The sequence below is a fragment of the Monodelphis domestica genome, chromosome 1, assembly GCF_027887165.1.
Source record: "Monodelphis domestica isolate mMonDom1 chromosome 1, mMonDom1.pri, whole genome shotgun sequence".
NCBI lineage: Eukaryota > Metazoa > Chordata > Mammalia > Didelphimorphia > Didelphidae > Monodelphis > Monodelphis domestica.
The window spans coordinates 344954432-344966615 of record NC_077227.1 but is presented as its reverse complement, the minus strand read 5'-3'; the positions used below and the strand labels follow the sequence as shown (position 1 = coordinate 344966615).

At 34.5% G+C, this 12184-nt stretch overlaps 1 pseudogene; it reads right to left on the bottom strand.

Annotated features, from left to right (window-relative positions):
* Nucleotides 1–10073: 10073 nt before the first annotated feature.
* On the bottom strand, nucleotides 10074–11077 carry LOC100617036 (glyceraldehyde-3-phosphate dehydrogenase-like; annotated as a pseudogene).
* Nucleotides 11078–12184: the final 1107 nt, after the last annotated feature.

Here is a 12184-nt window from a genome sequence, read left to right as displayed (position 1 = left end):
TTTTTCTCTCCCTTAGCTTTCTTTGACTAAGGATTATGAACAAAATTTAATGACATTAAGGGTATATTCCCTTTAAAATTTGCAAATCGCTGTACATACATTGTCTAATCTGAGTCTCACAATTGCTCTGTGAGATGGATACTGAAGATGTTCTTAACATGATCAATTGGTTCTTCTTTTTTGTAGGAGTATAGGTTTAATACCTAGAAAGGATGTTAGCCATCACTGAGGCCAAGTTCTTCATTTGATAAATAAGGAAATTTGGACCTAGAGATATTCAGTAATTTATTCAAAGAAATATCAATAGTAAGTAACTTAGGCAATATTTGAACCCAGGTTCTGTGATTCTAGAATGATCAGCTTTCAACTGCCCCTCACTGCCTTTCATGAAAATTGATTCTCCTCATTAGTTCTTTTTCTTTTTTCTTTTTTTTTATTTTTCCTGATTATATTTTTATACAATTTTAATAATCTTTTTTTTGACATTTTGTGATCAATGTTCATTCCTCCCTCTATTCTTTAACAGTCCCCAAAACAGCTGATAATATGATATAGGCTAAATGTGTTACCATACAATACCTATTTCCATGTTCCTCATGTTGTGAAAGAAGATATATATTGTTTTCACTAGAGAAAAATTTCTGGAGGGAATAAAGTGAAGAATGATATACTTCAATCTGCTTTCAGATTCTATCAGTTCCTTCTATGGCAGCAAATAGCCTTTTTCATGGTGAGTCCCTTGAAGTTGCCCTAGATCCTTACATTGTTAATCATATTTAAGTCATTGACAGTTGATAACTATATACTATTATTGTTAATGTGTAAAAACATTCTGTTCATTTAGTTTTACGTCACTTCATATATCTTTCAAGGTCATCTTGTTTATCATTTCTTACATTATAATAATATTCCATTACAATCATATACTTATTCAGCCATTCTGCAATTGATGGACAACCCTTCAGTTTCAAATTCATTGCCATCTCACAAAGTGCTGCCATAAATCTTTTTGTGTAACTAGTTCCTTTCTCCCTATCTTTGTTCTCTTTTGGGGGGATACAGACTTAGTAGAGGTATTGAAGGGTCAAAGGGTATGCAGTTTTCTGGTTCTTTGGGTATGATTCAAAATTGCTCTTTGGACTGCTTGTATTAGTTCACAGCTCCACCAACAGTGTCTCAGTTTTTTGTTTGTTTGTTTGTTTGCCTTCTAATCTTGGTTGCATTGGATTTGTTTGTGCACATCCTTTTTATTTTATGTAGTCAAAGTTTTCTGTTTTATATTTTACAATGTTCCCTGTGTTTTGTTTAGACATAAATTCTTCCTTTATCCATAGATCTGACAGATAAACTATTCAATCCTCCCTTAATTTGTTTATGGTGTACTCTATTTCTATAAATTAATATATAATTTAGATTTTATCTTGGTATATGACATGAGGTATTGGTCTATGCCTAGTTTCTGCCATAGTATTTTCCAGATTACTCAGCATTTTTTTTTTGCCAAATAGTGACTTCTTCTTCCAAAAGTATGGATTTTTGGATTTTTCCTGCATCATTATGAACATTTATTGAAATGTTATATGAAAGCCCTGCATTACTATGAACATTTATTACTCTTGTTGAGTGCCTAACCTATTCCATTGATCCATGACTCTGTTTTTTAGCTAGTACCAGATTGTTTTGAGGGTTGCCACTTTATAATACATATAAGTATAGATATTAAAGACTAAAGAGTTTTATTATTAGATCCTTTATTGGATTCTTTTTCCTATTGAATTTCTTTGATTTCTGAGAGTCAAGTATGGCATTGTGGATAGAAAAAATGTCTCTGAAGACAGAAGGACTTGGATTCAAGTTTTCTCTATTAAATAAGATAACTGTGTAATGTTTGGTAGGTTATTAAACCTTTGAGTTCTCTAAGATGTTAAGTTGCAGAGAATGTGATAACCTGAATTGATGAAGGGAATTTCCTGTATCAATGAAATCACAGTCCAATACCTAATGCCTTTTTAGTATTTTTCTTCTTCCTGAATTGTAACTGTTTTCTGTGGCAACTCACTTGGTGTGTGTGTGTGTGTGTGTGTGTGTGTGTGTGTGTGTGTGTGTGTGTGTGTGTAAACAATTTTCCCTTTCTCTCTTCTTTTTCAGTTTTTTGATTAAATTACAAGGCTTCAGGAAAATACATCTTTAGCCTGAAAGGAAACTCAATATTATTCTAGCACCCTTTCCTCTATATTTATATTTAAAGATTTTATTCAGATATTGAAATCTTGGCCTTATATACTTCCTTTTAAAATATTTGTTTAACCCTAAAATTTGCCTTTCTCTTAAGAAAGTCTTTCCCTCAGTTGGAAATAGTACTTGTGCTTAAAAACTCTTCATTTTCTCATCCCAGACTTCTGTGTAGATAGAATTCACTCCCCACGGCTCATTCAACCCAGCTCATATTACCCAGCATACCATTTGTGTGCTTATGCTGCGTGAATGCTGTGTGAAGGCAGGATTATCTATACTCATGTGAATCAACATGAGTGCATGGTAGTCATCAGATTATATCATTATATGTTCCTTTTTCAGATATTGTTGGACCTACTGAGGTTCCTTTTGACGAAGGTGACAAATGACCTTAATGATCTTTGTGGATCTGTAGTAGAAAAAAACATGAGCTATTCTAATGATTGAAGTCACTGGAATGTTCATTGCCAAGCAGGGACAAAATTGTAGCTAAATCTGAGTAACACATAATAAACATCAGCATTTCATTTCCCCACAAATGGCCCAAACTCATATATTTAATTTAGCTCTTCATACACAAAAAGCAATATGCTAAGTTTTGTTAGGAATACAATATATGAGATTGTCTTTACCCTCAAGGAACCTGTGATCAACACCCAAGAAACCAGTTATATTGCCCATAAAGTAAAAATTAGTTAGTTTCTATAACAGGTTCTCTCCTCAGAACCAATCAATTCATCCAAGTAGATTGATAATGAAGCTTCACTTTTTTTGAGATTACTGTCTATTTGTAAGCATTGAAAATTTAAATGGAGTGGCTGACACTCAAATAATCTAAAGGAATATTCATGAAAGTTATGCATGTATGCATACAATTATGAATTATAAATTAATTTAAATAATAATTAATCAATAAATAATCACCTGATCTTTAACCAAGAGAGTATAGGATAGTAGATAGAAAATTTACTTTGGAGCCAATAAGACTAGGATTCTTAAGGCAAAGGTTGTCTTTGATTCTGCACTTATACAAAAGTAGCCCTACTTCTAGTATAATAAATATATCATAAGTATTTAGTGTATGCTTTTATCCCCCTTTTCCATTCTTGCTATTATTGTCCACATTGTTCTGTTGATGCTGCATAGATTGGATATGTTTCTCTAAGTGTTAGAAATTTGCAAGATAATCATTGGCTACATCAGGATGAGGTGAATGAAAATACATGCCACCCAAGCAAGAAAGGAAATAGTATTAAGCTTGTACTTATTTGAACTTGAAAGTTCTCCCCTTCGTTTACTTTCACATCAAAATATCATTTGTGGATACTGTATCATGAGAAGATAGTCATAATTATCAACAAGTCCTGGTGCTATAATAATTTTTGCAGAAAACTTGAAGAACTCTGGAATGAGTGTCTAAGGTCAGCCAGTACAAATGGATCTATTAAGTTTATATATATATATATATATATATATATTGAGTAGCTATTGTTTGAACCATAAAGTGACAATGTTTTTAATTAAGTAGATGCTTGGATATACTATTTTTAAAATTGGTTTCAAATTTATTCTTCCTTGTTATACTGAATAGGGTTCATTAAATAAACTTGTAGGTAAAGATTTTGCTTCTGAACTAGTTTGTTATTAATGGAAAAGAATAAAACAGAACTGAGTTTGTATCCTACTTCATGTATTAAGTACCACATTTGACATTTCACATGTCAAAGTACAGAACTCAAAATCTACTGAGAGGATTACAGCATGTACACAACTATATCAAAAATAGAATGTGATGTAAAACCCAGTGGAATTGCTTGTTGGCTATGGGGGGGTGGTGGGGAAAGAACATGAATCATGTAACCATGGGAAAATATTATAAATTAATTAATTAAAATGTTTCAATCTAAAAAAAATAGAATGTGAGGAATGCAAGAGATAAGAAGATATTTAGTCAAGGTGTTCTAGAATATTTGATGAGAGAAAAGATTACTTAGAGCTAGGAGAAAATCAGAGAAGTCTTCATAAAGGACTTGTCACTAGAGTTGGGAGATAGAAGAAATGATTTTCAATTGGCTCAGATAAAACAGGAGAGAAGCAGGAATGGAAGAGTAGCTAGGGAAAAACAGGAACAAATGTTAGGAAGGCTTATAAGTGCTGGAGAATGTGCTTCTCACACCTTATCTACTTTTAAGGGAAGAAAATTGAATTCTTGCAAGGAAGCAGTAGACAATTGCAATGAGAGGGAAATGGAAAGGGAGGAAGCAAAAGAAGGATGCAAAGGTAGGAGACTGACTTTTACTTCATGTAATTAATGTTAACACCAAATAGAAACTTATCTTCCATTATGCCATAAATGCTTTTTTAGATATTGAGCTCTCTGTTTTAGGAAAAAGGGACTAGAGGGGTCTCTACTGCTGAGATATTAATCTTGAGAAACATTTTTTTCTCTAAATCTTATGCTCATGTCATTATGGAACAATGGCTACCATGTTTGCATACACCCTCTCCCCCATACATTAATGCAAATGTGATTGTATAATATCTATTTGCAACTCTTTACTACAAAGCAATTTACTGATTATTTCATCCCTAATATTCTAGAAAATATTCCTTTCCAAGTATTTACCTTTTTTCAAATGCATGTACATATTTGCATTTATCTCAGATGATGAGATGGCATTTCTCTATGTTAAGACCAATCCCTCCATAGAAGATGCTGATCTCCTCCACTCTGCCCTTTTCCTTACTCCTTCCTCACTGCTTCTAGACATACTCTTTATAGAAAACAAAACATTACAAACGTGGCACAATGTCAATTTAGAACCACATCACAGTTATATTATTAATAACCCAGGAGAATTTTTGACCACAAGAATATTGCTGCACGATCTAACACATAAAAAGGATTTTCAAGTGAAATAGGCTTGGCTGGAGGTTCATTAGCAATAAGTTGTGAGAATCCCTATTAGATAAAATGCTAGAAAACATCCAGGAGTGAGAGGTCATAAATCTGTCTCTTCTTTTCTAGTTATCTCCTGGAAAGAACAAAGGAGCCATCTTTTTATTTTAAAGTTTGTTTTATTTTTTTACCCTAAAACTGTGGTAAAAAATTTCTGTTAATTTTCTCAGAAACGTCCATAGGAAATCAAATGTTTAAAAAAATGAATGTTAAAAAATTGCCTACACATGTAATTGGGGAAAATAAAATATTACAAAAAGATAAAAAATGCCTAAGTACAAATGACATTTTATAAAACCACAGAGTTAATATTTCAGTATCTATGATACTGAGATTCTGAAAGGGAAGAAATGAATTAAGGAAAAAAATTGACTATATAGAGAAAGAGAATAATAATCAGAGCTGGAATTTTATAGCCTTGGAAAATGTTTCAAGCACTTTACATGCATTACTCATTTGATCTTCAAAGCAACCATATAAAGAAGCAGGTCTTACGGGTATTACAGAGGAAGGAACTAAGTCTCAAAAAGGCCCATTGTCACATATCTAATACATTTCCATCAAAGAATTTTCACCTAAATACCAGATTCCAAATCCAATATAGTTTGTGTTTTATCCACTATACAAACTGCCTTTAAAATGAAATAACTCCAGTCCAGTTTCACTGGAAGAAGAAAGGACTGAATGCTGAGGAGATGGAGTCAGTTTAGGAATGAAAAAAATGGAGAGTAAAGAAAATAAAAAGACTTAAATTAATGAACAGAAAGGGAAAAGTAGGGGCCAAGAAAGGGGATGGGGCCCAGTTTTGAAATAAAATATTCTAGTGAATGATGAACTCAAAAAGGATAAAATGTTACTTCATAGCTAGGACAAGTGGTTGGACTAGTTAATCTTTTTAAGCTTGGACTTGCTTTGACTCTTCACTGAAATTCCATCAAGTAGCTTTCCCCCATCTGAATTTCAGGGGTCAATTTTTAATTATATTAGGGTGAAGTATATAGCCAACTCAGTGACCTTTCAGGAAGTGAATTCCAATTCATTTTTTCCCAGTTTTTTTTTCTCTTAACCTGCCCAGACCAAACAAGTCTTTTAAAAACGAGGGGAAAGAAGTCAGGAAAACAAATCTACAGAGGGAATGTAATGAGTTTTCTATGTTTTTGTTTGAGTCATAGACTTGGGACTTAGTTCAGCATCCTTAATTTACAGATGAGGAAACTGAGACCTAGACAGATTAAATGGCTTGCCCAAAGTCAAAGTTCAAGGTTAAAGTCATAAGGTAGTCAGTGGCACAACCAAAGCCAAAATTTATGCAAAGGTCATCTAGCTCCAAACTCAATAATCTTTATAAGCTCTGGCTCCTTTGCATTCTATAGTCCCTACCCCTCTACTGAAATAAAAACACATAGAAAACAAAAAATGTTTCAATATGATCACTGTGTTCATTTTAGAAGGTAAAAATATCCTTTGAGGGACTACTGAATAGATATCTCCCATTCATCACTGACAGGTACTGTCAGAACAACTTACAGGACCCAGATATTATGGCTGACTAGAGGATAGCTTTCTGTGGTACTTCAGCTAATGATCATCTTCTCCAAAAAGCAATGGGAATCTTTCTTCTTCTCTCAATTCTTTGACCTGAATGTAAAACTCGAGCATTTTTTTTCCCTTACAGTAACCATCAATTCTGGAAGCATCCATTTATTTATACTGCAAGTTATGCTCAGGGAAACAAACAGAAAAGTAGAAGACAGTCAAAGATAAGAGATCTTCCACAATAATGTCTTTGGGCTGCAAAGTGCCCTTTCTGCTGGGAGGGAAGGAGAAAGAAATACCAAATCTCCACTCTTGACACAAGACCAGAAAAGAGGAAGTACTGGAAATGATTCCCAACAGAGGGTGGAATAATTTTTCTGCCCCCTCCTAGAGCTCAAAAAAGGCACTAATTTTCTTGGCAAGTCTATGCTTCTGATTTCTATTTTCCATTCATCTTTGGTGCAGCCCCAGTTACTCAGACACTTCCCACTGGGACAGGAGAATTCCTATCTGATCCAAACCAGTGCAAGTTCCTGTGCAAGGTGCCAGAACACAGGTCAACTATATGGTAGGCTCTTAGCATCATATCCATATATCTTCAAAAGACCTCAGAGGAAGTATAATTTAAGCCACTCATTTTAGAGTTTGACTCTAGAGCACAGAAAACATGTAGCCTAAGTGACTTGCTTAAGATCACAGAGGAAAGATTTGAATTTTTGCCTTTGTCTAGAGTACATTATGAAAATCTTTATCAAATGAACTGCCAGAAAGATAGCTGTGAAAGAGATTATCTTCTATCAGAGGAAAAAGCATGCACACAAATAATTATTATAAATTATATAAAAATATCTTGGAGGTTGATGGCAGGATCACCAACAAAATGAGGACATCAAAATAAGGCCTTCTAAAGATGGCATCTGAGTTGAGCTTTGAAGCAAGCAAGGTATTCAAAAGAGTCACAGGGGATAAAAGGAGAGAATGTTCTACTTTTGGAGGAAACATCTATGAAACACATAGCGGCAAGAGTTGGAAGGCCACATATTGAGAATAGCAAAGCAAATAGGCTAGTTTAGCTAGAAAGGGAGGGACAATCTGTAGGAAAAGTGAAATCAATCTAGCAATAACTAGAGGCAGATTATTAATGATTTGAACAAAGAATTTATATTTCTCCTCAAGGCATTAAACAGTGACATAGTAAGACCACTGGTTTACAAATATCAATTCGTTACCTGTGTGGAGTAGATTCTTAAAATATGATCCAGAGATTCAAAAATCCTATCAAGACATTCACCAGGTGGCCAAGTCGTACAGTAGGTAGAGCTCAGGGCCTGGAATCAAGAAATACTGAGTACAGAGACAATGTTATATACTTAAAATGTGCAAGCCTGGGAACCTTACCTTTGTTTGTTTCAGTTTGCTTAATTATATAATGGGGTTAATAACAGCACCTACAACCTCACAATGTTTGTTTCTTTAAAAATTCATTTTTTCTTATTTAAAAGTAAACAATAAATTTTAACATTAATTTTTTAAAATATTCTGAGTTTCAAATTATTTTTCTCCCTACTGTTCCTCTACCTAGAAAAGACAAACAGTGGTCAACTGAAACATTTTAGTGATGTTGTAAAAAAATACACACTAAAAAACAAAACAAAACAAGACTACTAAAGTAAAAAATATATATATACATCAAACTACATTCAGACTCCATTAATTCTTTCTCTAGAATTTAATAACATTTTTCAGCATAATCCTTCAAAACTGTGATGGATCATTGCATTGCTTATAATAGCTGTCATTGTAGTAGATCATTATCAATATTGTTGTTATTGTTTAAAATGTTTTCCTGGTTCTGATCATTCCACTTTGCTTCAGTTCATGTAAATTTCCTCAGATTTTTCTAAAAGTATTTTGCTCACCACATTTTATAGTGCATTTGATGGACATCCCTTCAATATCTAATCCTATGTCAACAAAAAAGAGCTGCTACAAATATTTTTGAACTTACAGGTCTTTTTTTTCCTTTGATCTCTTTGGTGGATAAAGCTAAAAGTGGTATTTTGGGATCAAGGTATATATACAGTTTTTTTAGCACTTTGAACAATAAATTATTCTCCAGAATTGTTGGATCCAATCACAAACCTACCAACAGTGCATTAGTGTCTTTATTTTTCCATATCTGCACCAACAGTTGTCATTTTCCTTTTTTGCCTTATTAGGCAAAGGGATAGTTGTAAGGTGGTACCTTAGAGTTGTTTAAGTTTGTATCTATTTAATCAAAAGTGATATAGAGCATTTCCCCATATGAATATAGTTTTAATTTCTTCTTCTGACAACATATCCTTTGACCATTTGTCAACTGGGGATTGACTCATATTCTTATATATTAGAATCAGGTCTCCATATATTTGAAAATTGAGACCTTTGTCAGAGACTTTTTTAAATTATTTACTCCTTTCTTTTTAATCTTGGCTGCATTGCTTTCCTTTGTTCAGAACTTTTAAAATTTGAAACAATCAAAATTACCCATTTTATATCATGTGATATTCCCTTTTTTGTTAATAAATTATTTCCTTTTTAATAAATCTGACAGACAAAATATTCTGTGCTTCCTTAATTTTCTTATGATATCACCTTTTATCTAAATTATGTCTCCAGTTTCACCTTATCTTGGTATATTGTGTGAAATTATATTCTATACCGAGTTTCTACCAAATTGCTTTCTGATTTTCCCAGTAATTTTTTTTCCAAATACTAACAGTGTTGTTGTGAATATCAAATGAGATAGTAATTGTAAAGAGCTTACCACAGCGACACATAGTAGATGCTTAAAAATATTTGTTCTTCCCATTCTTTTTCTCTAACATATTTTTATTTCCAATATGGTAATTTTTTATAGATATAACTCATGTAAACAGAAACCCAATAATTTTAAAAGTAGAAAGGGATCCTGAGACCAAAGTTAGAAATTGGGAACCTCTCATTTAGAGAGTGGGAGAGTAAGGAAATAATTAGGTTGCTCTTTACATTTTTACATTGTGGAATGCAACATATAACATACATATATTTATGCATATTATAATTTTAAGAGAGAGGGGGCTTAAATAGCTGGAGTGAAAAAGAAAGACTTTCTCTTTTTTTGCATTGAATATGATGACTTTATTGATGGTACACAAGATAGGACTCTATGCTCCCCCCCCCCACTACAAGGGTACTTTGGGGCAGGGAAGTGAATGGGGCATGGGATTCCCAGCCTAGGGACATAGATTATTATGAATGTGGACTCCCCAGTGGTAAGACTACTCTTTTATTGGCTGAGGATGAAGATCCATGGCTTTCCACTTTACTCCTTAGAGGCCGTGTACATCATGAAGTCAACTACACTGTGGCTATAACCATATTCATTGTCATACCAAGAAATGAGCTTGACAAAATGGCCGTTGAGGGCAATGCCAGTGCCGGCATAAAAGATAGAAGAGTGGGTGTCACTGTTAAAGTCCCAGGATACATCGTGGCCCTCTGTATAGTCCAAGATGCCCTTCAAGGATCCCTCTGCAGCTTGCTTCACCATCTTCTTAATATCATTGTATTTGGCAGCTTTCTCCAGGTGGCAAGTCAGATCTACCATGAACACATTGGGAGTACAAATACGGAAGGCCATTCCTGTGAGCTTCCTGTTCAGCTCAGGTATGACCTTGCCCACAGCCTTGGCAGCACTAGTGGGAGCAGGAATGATATTTTGGGCAGCCCCACGCCCATTACATCACATTTTGCCAGAGGGGCCATCTACTGTCTTATGGGTACCGGTAATAGCATGGACTGAGTTCATGAGTCCTTGCACAATGCCAAAGTTGTCATAAATGACCTTGGCCAAGGGGGTCAAGCAGTTGGTAGTTCAGGAGGTGTTACTGAAAATCTTGAGGGAATTATCATATTTCTCATGGTTCACCCCCATCACGAATATTGGGGCATCAGCAGAAGGGGCATGGATAATGATTCTCTTGACTCCACCCTTCAAGTGAGACCCAGCCTTTTCCATGGTGGTAAAGATGCCAGTGGACTCCACAACATACTCAGCTCCAGCATCTCCCCATTTAATGTTGCAGGGATCCTACTCCTGGAAGATGGTAATGGCTTTTACATTGATCACCAGCTTTCCATTCTCTGCTTTCACAGTGCCCTTGAACTTTCCATGGGTGGAATCATATTGGAACATGTAACCATGTAGATGAGGTCAGTGAATGGGATCATTGATGGCCACAAATTCTACACCACTCAGTTGAATGCTGCCCTGGTCACTAAGTGTCCAATATGACCAAATACATTGACTCCAACCTTCACCATCTTGTCTAAGGGATGTGACTGCCACAGAGGATCCTGGCAGAGAGCTTGGGAGAAGAGCTGAGAGCCAAAAAACTTTCTAAAAGATAGCACAGGAGTTATCTTTGAATGAAGACAGTATCTGATATCAGTTCCCACAACTTAATGAGTCTATATCTAGGAAATCTATAGTGTCCATCGGTGTCTATAATGAGGGAATCATTAATCGTTGTAGTCTAAGCTGGACAAAGTTAACCATAGACATTCTCCATTATATATATTGACTAGGGCCACACATGGTAATGCAAAAAGGCCTGATTATAGAATACTAAAAATAATAAGAGCTCACATTTGTATCAAACTTTAAAGAGTTCTTCCCTAGGAGAGAGCCAATACAAACATTATTATTTTCATTTTATACATGAGAAAATAGGGTTAGAAAGTTAAATGACTTGCTATGGGTCATACATTTAATGTCTCATATTCAGGAAGTAGACTAAAATCTTCTCATTCTAAAATCATTTCTTCTCTCTTCTACTAATACTTTTATGTATTGAGCATCTCACAGTTGCTTTTTGTCCATTGGAAGTGCCAAATAATGTACCTCAATGAGAAATTATTAACAGCCAAACTATGTACTAGATAATATGCTAGGCACTAATATAAAAATGATAAAATAAAAACAGTCCCTGGCTGAAGAAATTTAAAACAATTTGCCAGTATATGGAGTTGAATGGACCATAGATCAAAACATTCTCTTTCTCCCCTCCCTTTGGCACCTAACTGCCTATAAAAGCCTGATGATACATAATTTTACTAAAATGAAGTCATTGGTACCACTTTTTAAAAGGTGTTCAACTATGCTTCCCATTCTCATCCTAGAAAGTTCTAATATATAGTACAGGGATTAGAGTATATGACATAGTAGGTTCTCACTGACTAAGCAATTCTTGAACCATTGAAATGAGTGTAATCATAGAAACATCAAAGAATACTCTCATTTCCTTCACCAAGAGCAGTAATCACGGACTGATTGGAGCATTGGTAAGGTACTGTATTATACAAAATGAGTTAAATAGTCTTGACCCTCATTCTCTTGGGTCTTTGAATTTATCCATGTCTTAGGTAAAAAGC